The sequence below is a fragment of the Cebus imitator genome, unplaced genomic scaffold, assembly GCF_001604975.1.
Source record: "Cebus imitator isolate Cc_AM_T3 unplaced genomic scaffold, Cebus_imitator-1.0 Scaffold164, whole genome shotgun sequence".
NCBI lineage: Eukaryota > Metazoa > Chordata > Mammalia > Primates > Cebidae > Cebus > Cebus imitator.
This window is the reverse complement of record NW_016107479.1, coordinates 1,103,770-1,126,344: the sequence shown is the minus strand read 5'-3', so window position 1 is coordinate 1,126,344 and position 22,575 is coordinate 1,103,770. Positions and strand designations below refer to the sequence as shown.

At 35.6% G+C, this 22,575-nt stretch overlaps 2 protein-coding genes across 46 annotated transcripts in view; one reads left to right on the top strand and one right to left on the bottom strand.

Moving 5' to 3' along the window:
• Positions 1–22,575, top strand: part of PTPRD (protein tyrosine phosphatase receptor type D) — a 2,344,803-nt gene that overhangs the window by 1,487,315 nt on the left and 834,913 nt on the right. The window lies entirely within an intron of this gene.
• The window catches only part of LOC108314930 (uncharacterized proline-rich protein-like), a 312,726-nt gene that overhangs the window by 5,356 nt on the left and 284,795 nt on the right, over positions 1–22,575 (bottom strand). Inside the window, exon 2 of the transcript XR_005202734.1 lies at positions 12,616–12,712. The gene's annotated coding sequence lies outside the window, so the exon portion shown is untranslated. The remainder of the gene's footprint in view (positions 1–12,615; positions 12,713–22,575) is intronic.

Here is a 22,575-nt window from a genome sequence, read left to right as displayed (position 1 = left end):
GTTTGTGTTGTTTTAATTGCCCACATCAGATTACACTTTCCTTTTACTTTTCTGGCTTACCTGTTGCTGCTTTAGTGAGAACTGATGCAAAGAGCTGGGGCAGCCTTCAGTAACAACCATGTGTCAGTGAGGTTATGCTACAATGATGTATAACTACCATCATCTGAATGTTTCCATCCCATTAAAATGTATATAATAATTTGGAGATAAGCCCTTTATATAAATAATTTGGATTAAATGAGGTCAGAAGGGTGGAGCTTTGATTCAATAGGTTAGTATCTTTATGAGAAAAGAGACCAGAAGGCTAGCACTTGCTCTCTCTTTCCCTGTGATGTGAAGACACGGCGAGAAGACAGTCTTTTGCAAGCCAGAAAGAGAGGCTTCACCAGGAACCAAACCCTTCCAGAAACTTTTTCTTAGGCTTTTCTGCCTCAAAAAGTGTGAGAAAACTAATGTTTGTGGTTTAAGTCACCAAGTCCATGGTATTTTGTTATGGCAACCTAAACAGTCTAAGACAGCAACAACCAACCACAAAATCTCAGCTTATTACTATAATTACTATATATTACTTATATATTATTCGTTCTCACTTGCAAGTCTGTAATTCATTGTGGCATTCATGTTCCAGGCTCAGCATCAGGTTTAGGTCTTTCTTTTGGTCTGAAAGAGTTGCAGCTCCCAGGATCATGCATTTCTCATGGGTGACAGTAGGAGTGCAAGCAGACAAATCAGGCAGCACAAAATTTTTCTTAGATGTGACTAGATCATGTCTACTCACATTCCATTGGCCAAAGTAAGTGATGCTATCCACAATATCAACAAGGCAGGGACGTATATTCCTCCAGGGGTAATGCAGGTGAGAGCAGTGAATATTTGCAGAACAATAACACTATCTGCCTCACTAATTAACAACCTAAATCAGATACATTTTCGTAGTTCCTGGACCCGTAAAATATCAGAAGGTATGTTCTGAGGATATACATTTATGTCTCCTCTACCCCAAATTTTAATGGATTTTGGCCCTGGTACACTGCGGTAGATGAATGTTGATTTTTCTCTAAGATAATTGGCTAGAAAAGTGTGTTTGAAATTTGCCACCAATTTATCAAATATATTTCATATTAGAAAGAGGTATTTTGTAGAGACCTAGACACTTTTAAGTTAACGAAATACACATCTTTAAATGTATAGTTAATATCACTGTTTACCATTAATAAGCTACATAAATCACATGTAATCTGACAAAATTAACTGACATTAATTACTGTACCTTATGGCACATGGAGAAACTGAGCTCTCACATTTTAAAAATTTCATGATTTTTATGTAAAGTTTTAATTCCAAGCCATGTCACACTTGAGAAGAAAAAATATGTTGTCACATTATCACTCCCAAAACATACATTCTCACACACATATACTCAGGCACACACAGACCTGTTACTACGTATACAGTGCCAAGAATGTAAGCTGATTTCATTTTGGCTAAATATAATTACCTTTTAAAAACTATAGAGTCTGTCTATTTTCCAACCACTTAGCAGTTAAAGAGAATTTATATTTATTTGTTTGTTTGTTGATTATGTGATAGAAGCTGATGCTATTGAAGAAATAATAATCAAGCTTACTTTAAAAATGGCTGAATGGTAGGTTTCATTCCCTCCTTCACATTCCATGAAAGCGCAGGAGGAGGATCAGTGCCCCTTCTAACCAGAATGCCATTTATAGACTAACATGAGAATTACAAGAGAAGCATGGCCAATAGTGAAGCCCCACACAGTGGTAAGAAAATTCTGAAATAAGGAATAGCCCCCGGTTTGCTACTAGTGAACAGCGCACAGTGGGGAGGATATAAATGAGTACCAGTTTAGGGCCTCAGAAAGATGTATTTGGTTTTTAATTCACAAGCAAATGTGTGCCCTCTCATCAGTTCTGGTTCATGAAGATTCTAATCAAGCAATTTATCTGGTTCATTTCTCATATGCCCTCATCAACTGAAGTGCAAAGTCTACTCAACAGCCAGAAAAGATGAGGTCAGCCTTGAAAATAAGTGTTGGCCCATTTGCCCAAGACCCAAAAGAAACCACTGGGTGACAAATGAGATCAGCCTCTTTTGGACTAGCCTCTACAGTGCCACAGCAATATTTGAAAGGTGATAATTATAGTCAGTCCATTCATGTGGCACCATTCATAGCCCCACCTCCACCACCCAGGGATAAAGCTGGTTGACAACTTTGTTTTCTTTCCTGAATTCTTGCTTACGTATTTGTTTTTACCATAATCTTGTATAGTTATTACTGTTAGGATCCTATGCTCTGCGTTACCCTGTCTGTGAACATCATAATTTCCCCCTTGAGATTAAGAACGAATCAAGGAGTGAAAGTGCTCAACATTTCCTTTAGAATTTACTTTCAGTGATGGAATAAGGGAAAATTTTACCTAGATTTACCTGGCAGAATGTTATATTGAATACCTTCTGAAAATAAACAGAGCATCAGGATAAGAAATTTGAAGTCACAGGTAATGTCTCTACATGTGCATTCAAATCAGATGCCTATGAAAGATGCCATAGCTTTCTTTGCCAGAAAGCTTGGTTCAAGGATTAGACATGGAACCAGTTAGTATTAGCTAGTGCATGCAAATGTGCAAGGGTGAATCAGTGACCAGCTCTTCATTCATACACAATACAATGACACAGAAGATTCCACCTCAGTTATCAAGACAGAAAAAAAAAAAAAAATCCACAGTTCTTTTCCTTTTACAGAGGTCTCTGCTATCCATTACTCTCCCTCATTTAACTGTTTATAAGCAACAAACTCCAGATCAAATTCAGTCCCTAAGTGATTAAAAAAGTTACTCTCACAGGTAGGTCAGAAAACAATGAACACATTGTTCAAAATGATAGACCCTCCTGGTTCTTAGTGACACAGTGGGTGCTATCACCCAGCTGGCCCAGGTGTGATCTGGAGCACTATTTCATTTGCCTCTTTATATCACATTGTGATGAAAACTGTCCCAGTGTGCATCTTTAGGCACCGAGCAATCTGTGATTTATCAAAGTGCCATCTTGCTGATGATCTGAAAAACAAAACCTGTCTCATCAACAACCGAAGCATTTTATATTAAAAACTTAGTCTCCAATAGCCTCTAAAATTAATCTTCCAAGATAGTTTTCTCAAAGGAAATAAAAATAGAGAATATTTTCCAGAGAATTTCCTAATTGGTATTCAACCCTTCCAAGTTTTTAAAGTCTATCTCATCGAAACAGGCTGAACACTTTGATCCCCAGTTCTTCAGAACTTCAGGTCCAATTTCATTTGTGAGACATCTTGCACCCATCCCCAGATGTCCACTCCCACTCAGAAATAGGGATCTCAACACCTATGTGTCTGATTATGTAATCTGAGACCCAGGCTGAGTTCCTGGGATCTGGGAAGCCTAGGAGGGTAGAGAATGTGCAACATCATTGCTTTTGAGTTGCTAAGACAGGCATGAGGCAGGGAAAGCAGAAACAGTAGGAGCAGGAGATGCCCAAACAAAAGCCTCAGACTCCCCAAAACAATCGTGATTCTGCTAGAATTCACTGAGATCCGAGGTAAAAGTGCAGGAGAGAGTAAGAACGTTTGAAGGGGATAATGATAATGGAGGTTAGAGCCATTCCTACCCCTAAATATAGGGTAATTATCTTTGATTTGGGAGGAAATATTTAATTACCATGGCTGCATAAAGTATTAGCCTAGTGATAACATTTAAAATGTGATCTCAGGTGATCTTGTTTGCAAAGTGTATTCAGCAGGTACTTCTAATTCACAAACCTTTGCTTTTCTTCCACTGAAGTATCTCTGTGGCAGAGGGGCATGGACAGGCACCCCAAGGAGAATTTCACTGGACTTGCTTGTTTTATCGGACACATGCATCCAAAAGTTTTATGTTATGTCACCGCATATCTGCCATTGTTTGTTTTCCTATAAAAATATGGTTTCAATTAGATGATGAAAGTTCCATGATGTGAGAGACTGTACTTATGTTATTTATCACTGTATCTCCCAGCCCTACCCTACCACAAAGCACGTATCCTTAGTAAGTATTTGCCGCATGTATGTTGAGACTTTCAGATGATGCAGAATGATTATACTGTGGCTTCTCATACATACATTCTCATAGGAACACTAATATCACCCTCTGATGGTAAAAAGCATATAATGAGATATGTCCATGGTCAGAATAATGTTTTACAGTTAGGCATTACAGAAAGCAACCTTTTAAGTTTTCAAAAAACAAGGCAGCTTTCTGGATCTATAATTGCAAGTGTTATGAGTTAGGGACGTGGCTGGCATTTGCTCAGGTGAAAGGAAGCAGCACTTGTTCCAAAGCAAGATGTTGTCACTTGTGTTTGTAAAGTGGTTCTTCCTGTATACTGGACTGCCTATACATAGTTTTACCAGTGTTCAATTTTTATACTAAGCCATAAGTCCCCAGGTACTTAAATGGAAAGGATCTCTCACACACGCAGACTGAGGTCAGGTATTGGAGCTGCCTCAGTGACATCCCCTCACGAAGCAACAGTACAGCCAGGCGGCTGCCAGCACTGAAATATCTGTCACCCCAAGGCAGAGAGATTTGAAATTTACAGGCTAAGGCATAAGGACAAGAGCTCTTTTATTGACTGTGTTTTCATTTGGAAATTGTAGCGAAGAATCTATTTGAGAGAACCTTACTTTTCACAGAAAAGTGAAAGTTGTTATCGCCTACTTGGATTGGGATGAAGCCTGGATTTTTTTACCTGGATGATCTCAGTATTTCATGAACACATTGCTGAAGCTGATTGCCAGGGGTACCCGTGAACTTTGTCTGTGGAGTCACCATGCATACATTGCTAAAATACTTTCTACGGAGCACCACCAATAAATTCTTTCTAAGCTGATCCACAGGGCAAGTTGAGTGAATAATCTGACCTGATGTATGAGAGTTTGTTGGCAAACTGAGTCATCTTTCTCTGTGTATCTTTTTTGCCATACCACCAGCACTACATTGCAAATTTATGATAAACAAATAATGGCAGTAACAATAGCTAACACTTCTCAGTGCGTACTATGGGCCGAGTGTAGGGCTACAAGCTTTATGTGGATTATCACATGTCATCTTCCCATTAAGACTATGAGGTGGATAATGCTATTATTCTTTGTCTGATAGATAGACAAAACCTGAGGTGAAGGATAATGTTATACCTTGCCCAGAGTTATCCAGATGATGCTAGGTCTCTAACCTAAACAATCGACTACCGAAGCCGAACTCTTAACTACTCCAAGACCATCTTTGAATGTCTCATAACCGAAAATAAAGTTTTTCATTATAAGTTTACAGTGTTCTTTGGAAAACTAAATCCATTGTCAGATGTGCTTACTGTCTCCAAAGGCAGTGTTAGCCTGCTACGACCATACCCCTCAATTACAACCTCCATTTGAAACGGCACCATTTTGTTCTGGCTTTTGTAACCATATCATTTACTTGTTTTTATTACCTCAGGTTTTATTGTACTGGTAAATAGTACTGAAATTAAATATTCATTACTATCCTGAAATAAATATCACTGAATGAGAATAGAATGGTACATTGAGCTATTCATTGTCTTAGAGGAGAATGTTAAAAGCCATTAAAGGGTTTTCTTTAGTGGGCTTTTTAAAGCAATAGCTTCACTTAGAGTGGATTATTCTATTTTATTTTAAAATTAGTTTTTATGTCTCCTTTCATCCTCATCTGTCGTCACAGTTTCAGTTCTGATTAGGACTAAGCAGTCTCATCTTCAATAGTAGATGCAAAAATGTCAGCCATATGGGGGTGAGTACTTGGTGTTCATGACACGTATGTATCAAATGACAGGATATCAGGATTAGATTCTTCTACAAAAAGAAGCTGTATTTTTTTCCCTTTCCTTCTGCTGAAGTCAATTTTATTTCCACATATAATTACAGGTTGGGTTCTTTAATTTTGTATGTAAACAATTGAGATATATTGTATTTTCTTCGTTTTAAACCAAGTGGTAAGCCTTCTTAAGTACCACTGAGATTTAGCTTCCAAAAAAGTTGCCATGTCATTTTTCTGATTTATCAAAGCTACTCTGAAGTAATTTCGTAAAGCCTATTAAAATTGAAGTAACCCCTAAAGTAAAACATGGAATTTTTTTCTCTAGCAGAAGCTTTCTCTCTGGCAACAAGGGGTAGTCATCAGTACTCATAATTTTATTCTTTATTTTTGTATGCTTTTCTTGCAAATGCAATACAAAAGCTAAGTAAATCATAAGGCATCCATATACATATTAATCTGTATTTTCAAATCATTTTTGCTTATTGCATTCTTAAAACAAGCCCTCCAGGTGATAGTGGTTCCCCAGCTGGAGCATGCATCAGACTCAGCTGAAAAGCGTCGTAAAGCACCAATTTCCAAGTCCACTTACCACAACTGCCTCCCTCCATAATTTCTGATTCTGAATATAGAGGGTGAGGCCCAGATTTTTAGCAAGAAATTCCCTGGTGATGCTGATTGATAGTGCAGGTTTGGGAAATAGACTTTGAAAGCCACTACTGTAGAAGGGAAGCAGGGGGAGGGGATGGGTCTCAAACATTTTCTATAAAGAGCCAAATAGTAAATAATTTAGACTTTGTGGGACATATGGTCTCTGTGGCAAGCAATTGCTCAACTCTGCAGTTGTAACTTGAAAGCAGCTGTAGACAATAGGTAAACAAATGAGCCTGGCTGTGCTTCAAGAAAGCTTTATTTATGGACGTTAAAATTTGAATTTCATATAATTTTTACATGATACAACATATTCTTTTTAAAATCATATTTTAAATGTAAAAACATTCTTAACCAGCAGGTCCTCGTGTAGTTTGCCAGCATTGGACTTAGGAGAAAATAAGCAGAGCCTTCTGTAGTAAAATTTATGGTAAGTGCCAAATAAGGGTCTCATGCTAAAAAAAAAAAAGAAAAAGAAAGAAAGAAAGAGGATAACAATATTAATTCCCCTCCAGGAAGCTCATTTTTACTGCAAAAACAAGAAATTCAAAGTTCCAGAGTCACAGTGATTACTCCAAAGAATAGTTTTGCTGATTTATGGATTGGACCATTTATCATTATTCAGGTTCCTAGAACCCTGCAAATAATAGAATCTGAGACTACTTCTTAGATTGGCGAACCAGTTTTGGAATTTATACGATCAAATCATACAAAACAAGAATCATTTCTTTTAAAATGACTAATCTCGTGATGTTCTACCTTAATATTCCAATTTGGTGGTAAAGTGTATCTGTATACACATATCACGTTCAAGAATTTCAAAATCTGTCCATTTTTAAGAATCAGTCAGAAAACATTTTTAAAAAGTCAAGTTAAATGTTTTTGGGTGACCTTATTATCACTACAGCTGCTCCACATGTGTTTAGCTATTGTCATTCTAAAGGCCACCTGGAATTAGTGAGCACTGGTAGAAATTGTCCACCTATTTATAAGCTATGTTTCCTAAATTACCTTTCTATGTCTGAGGGTCATTTTTATTGGCAAAAATGTCATGCTATTTGCCAAGTATATTTCTGATCCTTTTTAAATGACAGTTATTATTGTTTTTACTTATGTCAGAAATAGTCTCTAAGGCTGGCTTCTCATTGAAATAATCAAATATTTTTGGAACTTCAAACACATCTTCATTTAATCATGTAGATATTGAATGCAGTAATCTCGAAGGTCCCTTCGAGCTGTGAAATAAATTAGTTGTGGGGATCTGTTCATGCTAACTATAAGCCCTTATCAAAAAAAGAAAAACAACAATAATAAAATTACATTACAGTGGTGCTCAAATTTCAATGTGTATAAGAATCACCTGGGGACTCCTGAGCCTCACATCAGAGACCCCAATTGAAGAAGTCTAGGGCCCCACATTTTACATTTAAAATCATACTCTATGTACTTTTGACATATCTGGCTCATAAATCATACTCTGAGAAGCACTGACTTACTACAACCAAATATATAATTGAGTTTGACAGTAGAATTAAATTTAAAAAAATAACAAATTGACTTTTAGCCATGCACAGCAGGGGTCTAATACAGCTATTAATGAATAAACAATCTAAATCATAGAATTCTACAGGCATGTTATTCTGGATCACTTCTGTTCAGCATGAGAAATTATAACAGTGGAAAATGTTTATCAAAACCCTTCTTGAAGTCACATTTGGTCTGATGTTACTGAACAGTCAAAGTGTAGTTTTGACAAGGAGAGTCTGTTTAGTGGATGTAGTGGACAAAGGAGTGATTAGGTAAAGGTGGCCTCAGACACTTATTTCCCCATTCTTCCTGAAGGATATCTTCAGTTAGAGTGTTTTTCCTTGGGTTGTATTGGTTGATGATACATGCCTATGTTAATTATGTTTCCTTAGATGTGATTTGATTGTTGCAAGGTTCCATTGTAAGGTATCTTTTGCCTGAGGAAATTGGGGTAGGAGAATGTCCTATGAATTTGAATGAGGAAAAAGGATATGGCCATAGTTCCAATCTGTGACCAAGCTCCAGTTCTATTCTATTATGTTGTGTTCTTGCTTCTACACAGCACAAAGCCAGCTCACTCCCTATAGCACAGCTTAGACATGAGGACAATTTTATCTTTATTTCCTTCTTAGATCCACTCCAGGAAAACAGATTCCTGTTATTATTGGCCCAACAGCTTTTTAAAATTGGGGTTGGGGGTGAGGAGCGGGTGTGTTAGAGTTTAGTTTATATCTTTTTATTCTTATATTTAACTTAGAAATTAAAGCATTATGATGACCAGGTAGTCTTGACTAATACAAAAATATCCTATAAGTATATATGCTAAGTTAAAAGCACACTCAATATTCAAACCTAAAGATATACACTATACTTTTTCCCCCCTAAGGAGAATAATTATAAGCAATAATCATGGGGAATTTTCTGTACACAGCTTGAAACTGCTATTATATATTCATTTTTCTAGCGGCAGAGATGCCAAAAAGAAATTTAGGAACCTTCTGTTAATGTTTAATAATACGTGTACATTATCTGGTTTAGTTAAGTTGCATGTTAAATAAATTAGAAAGTGATTCACAGTGGCCAAGATACATTTAGTTGCCTAGTAACACATACTTAGATTCTTAAGGAAAAACAGTATATAAGCTACAACTTTAACCTAATTACACTAGTATGTGTCCTGGAATTTAAGCTATCTGGCCTGTGATTTTCAATAATAATTAAATTATGCAAATCACAACTATCCCCTTTACTTTGCCAATATTTGTTTAAAAGTTGCTTATTAAACTTTCAGAATATCTTTAAACTGATACATTTACCAAATGGTGAGGTGATGCAGTTAAACTAAAACACGATATGAATATGTTTAAGATGCAATTAAAATATTTTCTCATAATTTTAATGCCAATATTGTCTTTGTGATATGCCAACTTGCCATTAAAGAAAGTTTTCAATCACTTCAATAAATCTTTACATGATTTTAGATACCACTTAATGTTTCCAGTTGACATAAGAAAATGAACTATTTAGGATTTTATTGAAAGCTCTTTAGTACATGTCAGCAGACTATTTTGGAACAGTTTCAAAAAGTGACAAATTACAGTAAATTATCTCACAGCAGCTCAACACCACTGTAGCCATTACAAGGCAGAATGCAGGGCTTCGTAAATCTCTGATCGCATATGAACTCGGGGTTTTGTCACAGAGCAGAAACAGCAAACACAAATCTGTCAGGGTGAGGTGTTCCCTTTCCTAATACTTACCTTATTTAACTTTTTTGAATGTTGACATATTATATGGATCTGTAACAAAAGAAGGGAAATACTCCCTTGGCTGGGTTGCCGTTATTAACGCTGTAATAATGAAAGACCTGATCGTAGAGGAAGTGTGCCCCCATACACAGAACATCTGCTCCTAGAAGAGGGAAGAATATCTAAACATCTCCAGATGAATGATCACATGAGAAAACCTCACAAAACATGCACTGAGATATCACATATAACAGGAAATCCTTTTTGGTTCATTTCAACTCACTTGGTACAACTAGGCAAGTTAGTAGTTTTTATAATTGGTTATGTTACTGTCCAAATCATAATGATTTTCCACCCAAGGACTGGCAGTATCAAGCTTTCCTCTCCCTGAGGATGGATGAGTCAATTGTTCATTCAAAATGTGTGACCAAATTACTAGGCCAATTATTTTTTCATAACATACAGTGTTTGTGAATGCCTGATGTACTAAACTCTTAATATTAAAGATATTTGAAGAGACCCATATTGTGATGATCTCCTGTGACTGTTAATTATGCCATTAGAAAACATTTGCTCTTTAAAAATTACTATGATTAACATCCACATTACCATAAATGATTTTCATCAGTAATTTTCATTTAAAGGAGCTCCCTTTCAATGCCTGATCTTGGAAAATAGAAGGTGAAAATGAGTTAAACATTTATTCAATATAATGTGGTTAACATGATTAAATAATTGTGGAAAATGGAGGCAATGCAGGAATGTGGAAGAAACATTGTAGTAAGAGTCAAAATTGCTGAATTCTAGCCACTGACTGACTAGCTGTGTGACCTTAAGCAAGTCATTTCTTTTTCTGTGTATCAAATCCTTCCATTACAAAATGGAGACAAAGATTTTATAGATTCAGCATAAACATCAAATGAGATGGTTGCTCTGTCAGGGTCTCAGAAGTGAACAAGTAGAATGCTCCAATTAGAAATCTGGGGAGAGTTTAATAAGCAGTCTATTTGCAAAAGGGAGAGGAGTAGAGAGACCAAGTGATAGTGAAGTGTTACCATCTAGACAGGTGAGTGCAGAGAATGAGTACTGTGACACAAAGACCGAAAGCTTTGTGGAGAGAAAGGGCCATTCCCAGGAGCTCTGGCCTTCCTCTGAGAGATGCAGCTAGTCTCTGGCAAGCACTCTCTGTCTCTGCTCCTACCAGTGTTCCCCGGGGGTTGAACTCAACAGGAAGCCAGAAGACCAGGAAGCCCAACAATATGGCCCTATAGATTAATCTTCCAGGACACAGAGCCAGATGAATGAAAATAATGAACTGAGAGGAGTAAATGGAAATACAGGACAGATGGGGTATGTGAAAATACTTTAAAAATAAAAACCACTGGAGAAATAGAATTCAATTACAGGAGTCAGAAATTCTGAATTCTTTCCTGTCCTTTGCTACTGTATAACTTCCGATACATGCTGCAGTTCCTTATTCTATCAAGTGATGTACAGAAGTTACAAACATCTCTAGTTAAGCTCAAAACATGCAATGAACACTATAAGAGAATATTAAAATACAACGGGCAATTTAAAGACTACCAGGTGCAAGCAAGTCCCTGCTAACTTTGGGAAAATTTCTAAGAACTGATTTCATTGCCAAAAGAGTAAATTAATTTTGATGTTGCTGATGGCAACCACTTACCCATCATTGCATTAGTACTAAGTTCAAAGAGTGATGAGGAAAACATATTTGTAAGAATAAAACTCCCAAATTCATTCTAAAACCTGAGCTAGACAGGCTATAACTCACTGCTCATTGACCCACCTCTCCTGTCCCTTATGCCAATCATCCTGCTGGTCGTGTTACTGGGTCCCTCAGGAGGGAGGCATCGGAGTTCTCTGGAGATGGCGCCAGCACACCTGCTTGCTGCTCTTCTAGGGCTTCTGTGGGCTTTGCCTCTATGGAGCTTAAATGATAATAGCCTGCATTCAAAGAGCACCTGTCCACAGCCCACACTTGTTTTGCAGAACTGCAGATGGTCCCTACAAGCACAAGGAACAGACTGGCACACTGAATTACTCCGTTTTATCAGCACCCAGTTTTAATTTCCTAATGGAGCTCCACCAAGATAATCACTTTAAGGACGAATGTGTCTATGTAGCCGTCAAACCACATGCTTTGCGGGCATTGTTATTGTTCTCTGGTAGAAAGGGGACATGAGAATGCCCAAACTATTAACCTATTAATGATAAACTTCCATGATTCCCATGTCCCACCTTCATGCCCTAAGCATATATTCCAGAATAAATAGTTGCACTTTCCCAGAAACTTCGATAATAAACTCTTATATATAGATACATGATAATATATGAATATGTTTTTTAATATATATCAGATAATATATGAATATATGAATATATATCAGATGATATATGAATATATGCTTGTATTAGATATATACCAGATAATATATTTATCCATATTATATAAATATCTATTTATATCAGATTCTTTAATGTGCGTTTGTGTAAAAAGCCTTCTTCATTCTTCATAATGTGTACTGTTCCACATGGTCAAAGGAGGAGATTTGGTCTCAATTATGTAAAGAGGAAACATCGATGGCTAAGGGGAGCAGTATAATGTGTTGAATTTATCCTTTTCTAGAACTACGTTTTAATGTAGTGGAAAAATAATTAACTACTTTGTGGCTTATTATTTTCAATGCTAGTAAGGTTATCTATAAAAGAGAAACTGCCTTGCTAAGTGGTCAAGGTAGGATAACCACTGTAACAAACTACCCCACAATTTCACTGGATTAAGACAACAAACCTTTCTTTATTACCTGTGTTATAGTTCAGTGCAATTAGCCAGGTGCTTTGTTCCATGAAGTGACTCAGGAACCTAGGGTCTGCAATGCCTCAGGATCTCACAGTCTTCCCCTGAGGGGAGAGGAAGACAAGAGGGAGAGGGAGGAGAGAGAGAGGGGGAGGTAGGGAAGCAAACAGAGAGAGACAGAAGGGGAAGGGAGAAGACGGGAGGAGAGGGGAGAGGAGGAAAGGGAAGGGAAGGGGAAGGGAGAAAGGTGAAGAGAGAGAGAGAGAGACAGGATCCGAGAGAGAAAAGAGGAGGAGTAGGAAGAAGAGGAAAGGAGAGAGACAGAGACAGAGAAAAAAAATATGAGTGGAATATTTACAGGATTTAAACAGCAAGCATGAATTCTATATAATTTGGCCTATATGCCATTGGCATTCAGTCATGATCCAATCTAATTTCTAACCACAGGAGAAGCTGAGAAATGTAGTCCAGCCACAGTCCCAGGAAGAAAAAGAAACAGGAGTTGTTAAAGACACTGTTTCTGTCACAGTGGCTTTCCAATCCCCAGGGTCTTGAGAGTCCAAAAGTCCCAGTTGTCATCCGAATGTTGCTATTGCTTGGACTGCTGAGCTTTTGAATCTAGGAGACCCTCAGATGTTTTTTGAAGGTCGGATCTGTTGTTCTTTAGTATATCTCTCTTTTTGATTCAGTGTTACAGAAGAAGACAAGTACGAAAAAAATAGAGGGGATTTCAATGTGTGGGTATGTACACATATACCAAGGGTTAGCCAACACGGGAGAAAATAAGGTGGGGTGTATGTAATCTATCAAGAGAAACAAAACACTGCATTTAGTCATGCTGGAAAACAGCCAAGGAGGGTTTTTCTTTTTTTCTTTTTTTTTTCCATATACAGATTTACACAGTGACTCAACTCCTATGAAGGGACTTTTTCTTTAGCTCCTCATAGTAACTTCATTCCAGAAATGTTAGACTATTCTCCGTCTTACAAACTGTTCATTGACTTTGCTTTCCTGACTCTAATGAATCTTTTTTCAAACAAAATAATCCATTTTCTTCATCAAGAACACCTGGAGGTATACATACAATTATGCTAGATATTTCCACCATTCCCTTAATGAATGGAAATCATGGACAACCAGGGTATTGGCTCTCTTCAAATGTATCCTTTTCATATTTTTACACTAATTAGTCTGAATTATCAAATATGCATCTCCCTAAGTGTAGAATAGTTTCATCAAAACCTCACAGAAAGCCACTGTTGCCAGTACAGTAGTTCCCCCAGCCGTTGGTTGTACTTTCTGCAGTTTCAGTCACCTGGGATCAACCACGGTCTAAAAAGACTAAATGGAAAATTACAGTAGAAATAGACAATGCACAGAGGAATTGCACCATTCTGAGAAGCATGATGAAAATCTTGTGCAGTCCTCCTTCTTCCCACCCAGGACATGAATCCACCCTTTGTCCAGCCTATTTATAATTTCAAAGCTACCCATTTCTGAGTCACTTAGCCACCCTCGACTGTCACGATATCACAGTGCATGTGTTCACGTAACCCTTCTTTTACTTAATCGTCCTATTTTATTTTGAGTTAATGTTGTTAATCTTTTACTGTGCCTAAAATATAAATTAAACTCTATCATAGGGATGTAAGTACAGTGAAATCTTCAGTTAATGTCATACATAGGTTATTGAAAACTGGGTCTTTAACTGAAACAACTTATAAGGAACCCAATTTTTAACTCATCAACATTATAAAGAAACAATTTTGAACAAAGTGATGTTATTTGAGCACCTGCCGTATGCTATTTCACTTAAAGTCATGTTTCCAAGAACCTGTGGATGACATTAAGTGAAGACTTATTATTATAGGAAAAAAAAACATAGTAAATAGAGGGTTCAGAATTGTCTGCAGTTCCAGGTATTCACTAGGAGCCTCAGAATGTATCCCCCACAGATAAAGATAGTGGTGGGTGGGGGACTGCTTAGCTACTAAGAATGGAAGAAACCCAAATTTGGATGTGAGATTCTATCCTGGCTCTGCTATTTAGTGTCTATATGTTTTTATGCATATAAATAAGTAAATATAATACCTTAATGAAGATTACTATAACCATAATTGTTATTATACTACAATTGAATGCCTGGGGTAGTCACAATAACCAAATATAATATTAATTGTATAAGAACTATAATTTTAGCCTAGATGGTAGCATTATATTAAAGATAAAAGGTCCTACTTTGTTCATTTTTAAATAGATAGTTATCAGGGCTTATTAATGCCAAAGGTATTCTAGATAAACAATTCTATGTTAAAATATAGAACTATTTAATTTAGCTCTGTATTAAATTGTGGAGCATATATTAAATTACTCTTTGTGATGTTCAATTTGTAAAATCGAGTTAAAGAATGTACCTTAAAACCATGGTTATTCTCTCCCCACAGAAACACAGGTATCATCTTTCCTTGACACAATGAGCACACTGTAATTCCAAAAAGTTGAGACGTTTATTAAAGTAAAAGATATGGGCAAATGGTCACAATTCACCTTTAAAATAATTACGAAAGCATATTTTGTGAAATTTATGAATTTATGGTAGAGCTATTCTAAAAGTAAGAATGTCCTCTGATTCAAGATATGTTTGACTTTTAGGTGCAAATAGTACTTAAAAATGATAATAATAATTGTATGTAACAGTCATTGAGAACTTGTTTGTGTCAGATACATGAGCTATTTTATGTCAAATAAATAATTATACTTAAATCTCACGACATCTCAATATGATAGCTCTGTTTGGGAGATGATAATGCTGATGCAGATAGTGTGTAACATAATTACTTTTGCTTATTTCTCTTTATAGTCAGATAAAATAGTCACATTTTGGGGAGGTTTTTAAGTACAGTGTTTCCAGAAGACAAAGAAGGTTTCTTTGCCTTTGATTCAGCAGGTGTTATTCATCTGTTCTAGCCTATCATAGGAGAAAGGTCTGGAGCTTTAACATCAGAAAGATCTATGTAGTATCTCAGCTCTATCCTTTACCATATTCGTCATTTTCAGCAAGTAACTAATATCTCTGACCTGTTTTTTCAATTGCAAAATGAGGTAATAATACCTGATGCCTGAATTCTTTAGTGGGGGGAGGTCAATATATTATATAATGAAAGCAATGCTCAGGCAATGGAAGATGATATTATTTAGACCTGAATTGGGCCTGGAAATAAAATAAATAAAACAACTTAATTCCCTGCTCTTTGTGGCTTGTGCAATCTCATGAGGCAAATGGATGCACCAGGAATCCAGCTGTAATACACAACTGTCAGAGAAACACTTTTAACCAAAGTACAATGTCCTGTGAGAGAACAAAGAGAAATGATTCTGATTAGATTAACATTTTTGTTTACTGCATTTGTTATAGTAAATAAGCTAATTTGTTTATATAACATTTTGTTTAATAACATTTGTTATAGTAAATAAACTAATTTGTTTAGAAAATCACACCAGTCCATGTTCAACACATTTCATAAAGAAATTCATCCATGGTTTCATTATGTACCCTTGGTTATTCTATGGAAAGTTGAATAATAATTTTATAACTTGGGAGATATTAAAAGTAAGAGGGGGTTATATATCTATTCATTCAGTCTCCTGTATATTCAGAGAGTAAAATTGAGGACAAGATAAAGCTTCTTGCAAAAGTTTGCCAAGCAAGTTATTGGTAACTTTATAACTTCTCAAACCCGGATTTGATAGCATTCACTCGATGGAAGGTTTTCAAGACACACCGAGAGAATGATACATTAAGGTAAAATTGTCACATCTGGTTTAAAACAACATATCCCAAGGAAGGTTACACAGAAAACTTGAGGCTTAAATATAAATTATTACAACAATAAAAATAAAATTTCATGTATCAAAGCTGAAATGCAGCTATTGTAACAAGAGAATCAATAATTCCTCTTCAATAACAATTTGCCTTACACGATTCTGCATTCCAGAAACAGTGGAAACATTTTTCTGTGATTCCATTAGCAATAAATTACATCTTGAGCCAGTGAAATCATGTAAATTGGGTCTTTTTTGATTGTTGAAAAAGCTGGTGCTTTATAGGTAAAGACCAAACAATAAACAAGAAGAAAACGTCACCTTTCTCTTACCGCACTGCCAGTGGAGATCTAGATTATCCCTGAGCAAGCCAGAGACAGAATAAATCCTCGATCAAGTAGGTAACCTTAAAGGTAATCCCAAATCGGCGTTTCACACATTGGAAGTACACAGTCCCAATACTGATAATGTTGTTTATTTTACTTCCAAAATTCTTCCATCGTTTCATTTTCTTTCTACATTTATGTTAGACTTGTCATACAGACAAAAAACATAAGGATTGATATTTTTATCCTTTTTTCAAGAAATTTATCTGCAGGGGCAAATTCATACAGATACCCTGCTGAGCCCTCTTTGAAAATCTTAAACTGCTACATGAAATCATTGAAGTTGAAAATTTTTTAACTGTTGGACTATTTTTTTCACTAAAAGAGAATTAATTTTTGTAAAGTTAAATCACTCGATTTCACAACCACATCATTTGACTTGCTAGTCTTTCTCTTTTTAATCCTTTTTTCCTAGCATCTGAGTAGTGCTTATATTTGAGGTGTTGCATTAATTGAGTTTTTTACCACCTTTATCTACATTTATGAAAATGAGTTCACATGATGATTTTAAAGTGTTTGTATTTTGTTAGCTGGAAATCTACAGCTTTTAAAAATTAACATATGTAAAAATAATAAAGAGAAAAATGTTTTATAGAATGCTACCAATGCTTTATAATAAAGTAGTTAAGCCATGTTAGCCTAAAAACAACCATGAGCAATAGAAGATGTTAATTAGAGACTTCAAAATCAAGTTGGAATGAAAATACTTGAGCTTCTAGTGCTTGCCATTTGTTTCCCCTTCATGTGAGCATAGACCCCACAGTGAGTTATTTTCTATTCAACATTTGATAAAGTTGTAGAAGCTGAAAATTCACCTTTGGATACCACGACATTATGTTACGAGGCTGAGATGTTTCATTAGCAAAAGAAATATGTTGTTCTCTCAAATTACTTTGCATGTGTGTCTGCATGTGTGTGCAGGTGTGTACATGCATGCACACATGTGTATGTACATAATCATTTATAAGATGATTTCACATGAAAAAACAAAAATTTATTATTAATATTAAAAATGTTGTCATAAACTAATGAGTGTATTCCAAAATGCCTACTTGACCTTTGAAGAACAAGAGGTAAGATAGAAAACTCGGGTTTTTTTCAAGCTGAGTATTTCTAGTTGTGACCAGGTGTAGCTGATATTCTACCTTTAAACTATTTTAAAGTACATAATAAAAAATTTCTTACAATATAACTTATGAATAGCCAAAGTTCTAACATAGGATATATACTCACAATATTTTGTCCCAAATAATCCTGCATAAAGTGAGTTCAGTATTGGATTAATGTCAGCATTTATTAGTAATTAGCTTCAAATCCAGTATTTTCTTTCTTTAGTGTCTTCTATCACACTTAGCCATCTTCTGGGAATGTAACAGAAAGCACTGACAGCCATTTTCTTTCTTTCTAGCACTGACTCTTGGAATGAGAATTAGTTAACAGCAATGTGAAGAAGTCATGGTGGCAGCCATAGCAGGGAAAATGATCTATCATCTTCAATTCTTTAAACTCTGTGTATACACACACTGATTTTGGCTGTTTTATTCAAAAAATTCAATCTAGAACTAAGGAAGTTAAATGTTTCTCTGAACTAAAAGATTACATAGGAAGCGGTTAATCAAGAAATATTTAATGTATTTTTCTACTATGTACAAAGTATTGTATTGTACCAGTTGCCAGAGGAATCATATGAAGTATAAACTCTTCTGAGTCAAAAGTATAAAATCAGAATGGAAAGACATGAGTCCTCTCTTAGTTGTGCTAATCGAGGCAAAATATGATACCTCTTTAAACTTTGGTAAAGTTATAATTCCAGACACAATTCACTACCCTAAACCTCAAGGAATTTATAATCTTGTTAACATAGACATGTGATCTCAAATTAATGTAATTCAAGGTAAAGCATAATAAAGCCCATATGAGTACATGACTGTGTCATTGCACAGAAAGGACCTATAACCATTGATTATATTGCAGAAATGTTCCTTACCTCTATCTTCTGGGATTACATCCTGTGATCTAAATACTGATTTTTATGTAGCATTTCTAAAATTATTGAACACTTTCAGTGTACCAGGAAGTGTTTTAAGTGCTGGAAATAAAGAGTGAAAATACACACACACACACACACACACACACACGTGTGCACACACACACACACACAGACACACACACCCCAAATACCAGATATCAAGGAGCATACAGTCTGTTGGCAGGAATCATGCGATAAAGAAATAAAGAGAGTAAAACACATAGCAAGTCAGATGATGAAAAGTGCTATGAAGACAAAACAGCCAGAGCAAGCCATGGGTATCCTGGGAAGAGAAAGGTAGATTTTCCATTGGGCCATGTGGGCATTTCAAATACCTAAACTTTCACTCTCAATAATTTGGAAAATGCCTGAATTTTGTTTGGAAAGAGTTGTAGTATCAATTTAAAACTATCCCTTTGGCTAGGTGAGAATCAGAGAGATCATTTGAAGTCTATTGCTGTATTCCAGTTTATCAAGCGGAGACTAAGTGGAGGTGTGAGAAGGTAAAGCCAGCAGAATCACTGATAGATCAGCAGATGGGAATAGAGGAAAAGAGAGTCAAGAATGATTCTATATGAACTGTTGGAAATCGCAGGTGCCAAAGACTACAGGAGTAGCAGGATTTGGGGATGACTAAAAGGTGTGGAATGTTGCAAATGTTAAGTCTGAGAGATCTGTCAGAGGATGGACGTCTTCTTGCTCAAGCTGTGTAGAGCCTTAACCAGTTCCCTTTCAGGGCTGTTGTGGTCTGGGTAAATTGGGACTGTGTTGATCCCCTTACAACGGAGTGGGAGCCTTTTTCATTCTACAGGTGCTTAGGCAGCTCAGCCCTGTGCCCTAAAGCCCTGTGCTGTTACTACCGATAAAAGACAATTGAAAAGTCTGTGTGCAGTATCATTACAGACTCAGTGGCCATATATGACTGCGATTGCTCAGTAACCTAACAATGATTCTTTTCTATACCAGTGTGATCTAATAGTGATTTTGACACAGTACTCATATCTCAAATCCATGTATCCATGCCTTCAAAGGTGAGTTTTCTTATAACAACTCGTTTAAAAAGCTTCCCCTGCCATGTACACACTACTTTGTTTATGAAATCTTTCTAGAAATCCCTTTTGCTTTGCTTTCAGCATATACACTCTAAATCTTAATTTCTTAAAATGAATTGACATCCTATATTAAATGGATACTAAATCAATATTATTCATTTGAGAATAATGTTGATTAATATTTAGAGAGCTCCAAGTTATGCAAAATAAATGTCCCCAGGGAGCAGGTTGTTAAAATAAATTTTAGGAAACTTGCCAAGCCTGGAACATAATAAGAATAACCCAGGAAGGAGTCTTTAAATATTCAGGCAACATCACCGTGTATCCACCACCCAACACCTGCCCTACCTCTATAGTAGTTTTAGGATAGGCCCTGGAATCTGTACTTAACATGTGTTCATTTGTTCTGATTAGCCAAATAGAGAAACCACTAGAGAAAGAATTCCTTTATGTCTCTAAAAAAAACCTTGACTGCATGATATGAAATTGATCAGAAAAAATATTATTAAAATATCTTCATTGGAATCACTACTCTTAAAGTAAATTAAAAAATGAAAAAGATACTATTTGTTTAATTAAAAAATGAAAAAGAAAAACGAATGTCTTTTTTCCTGCATTGGACTTTATCTGATATACAAATGAATGTAACTTAATTAAGATTATATATGTCATCCCTATTCTCAGTATCAATACATTCTCATTCTTTTATATAGCATTTAATCATATATCACTCTTTGGTTTTAAAGAAGTGAGTATTTAGCCTTCTGTAGTTTACACACAAGTATTAGTGTTGTGTATCACATTCATTCCCTACAGCATGGGAAGAAGATTTGGAATCTGCAACATTGCCTACAGTTCATTTAATTATGATTGCATATTTGGTTAGGGACAAAGTAAATTGAATGAAGCATTAAAATCAAACATCCCTTTAATTAAATTGGAAAGAGACTGACTTCGTCTTAGATATTGTTTATTTTTATTAATAGAATGAGAATACTACGTCTCCAAAGATAGGTGTCATAATTTCTTTGAAATAAAGATACTTTTTTCCAGCTCCATCGCCTAAAAGCTTGAGTTTGACCCATGTTTCATCTAGTTTAATATTTTCTGAAAGAGTACTTTCAATGCACAAAATGTTATATAAATTATTGTTACTGAGGTACTTTATGTAGTAATTTCCACCTTTGCAGATTAGGTACAGATGGACTTTGCCCAAATCATGCAGGATTTAGGAAAATTCACAACCGTCAAAACTAGTGGCCCTCACTTAGGCTCAGTAGTCTAAACAAGTCCCCCTCAAATGAGAGAAATAATATGGCTGTCTTTCAAATTCATTACAACAAAGCATGAAAAGCTTTATCTCAGTGATACCCCTACCAAATTTTGAAAATGTTAATGTCATATTAACAAACATATTTTATTACATGAACCACTGCGCATATTCATCTCCATCCTATCAAGCTCATAATTAAATCACCCATCTGTTATGGTGAATATTTGAATTGACTATTCATATGTAGTATTTATAATATAATTTTTTTGACAAAGAAACTTTTTAGGCATATACTGATACTTCAATTAATTTCAAATAGCATCATATGCTTTTCCATACTTATGCAAAATCCAAGTAACTATTATTAAGTGTACTTCTCTGTAAAATGACAATTTCACCCAGGGAGGGAAATTCTTTGAATAATAGAATACATTGTATATATAGCATGGTATGGAGTTTTTATATTGGTAACAGCCAACTGCTGCAATCTGTTCCATGCGTTATTATTGTTTGAACTCCACTATTTATAAACAATATTTCTGACATATTTGTTTGCTAATTTATTCATACAAATTTGTATAGGCCATGAAAAGTCAACTGTTTCTGGTCATAGGTTGTCTTATTCCTACTGGACATGCTTTCTTAAAAATGATATTTTTGTTCCTCAACAAAGACTAAACATCTTCAGACTGAAATCTGAAAGAAAACAGTCAAATTGAAATGAGACCTAAATTGCATCAAAGTGTAAGTGGATCAGAGGCAAATGCAAAGGAAAAAAAGGCATCAAAAGCACCAGTATTTCTGGAGTTTGCCCGAAGTACCAGCTTTTATTCTCTCAACTTTTTTATACCCAACCTCCACATTTCTATTTCCCCTTTCAATCCTGACTATTTTTTCAGACTTTTCCATCCTAGAAAAGCACTGGATTTGTTTTTTAATTTAAAAAAACTTGCATTAGAAAAGAAAAATGACAAAATTAAAATTTGTACCAGTAAATGAAGATAGAATTAGTCATTTTACTGAAGTATTCATCATACGATCCATTAAAAATAAACTGCTTTTAAATAGAGATTTGATTTGTAAGTAATTTTTGAACAACTATTTCTGATATATAATGCTAATCATCATAAAAAACTGGTACTCTCTGAGGTCAGCTAGGTAAAATGACTACCCCAAAATAGCTCAGCAACCTAATAAATACACACAATCAAAGATTTCCATTCAGTTGCTATCCATATGCAACACCCAGGTAATCACAATTCAGGGAGGTAATATAATGTACACATACAGAGATTTGACTCCCTCACTTTGAGGTGAGCCTCAGTAAGAGAGCGATAAATAGATGAAAGGAAATATATAAACACTTTTTATGCAGGATTCCTACTTTCATCCCTAGATATTGATT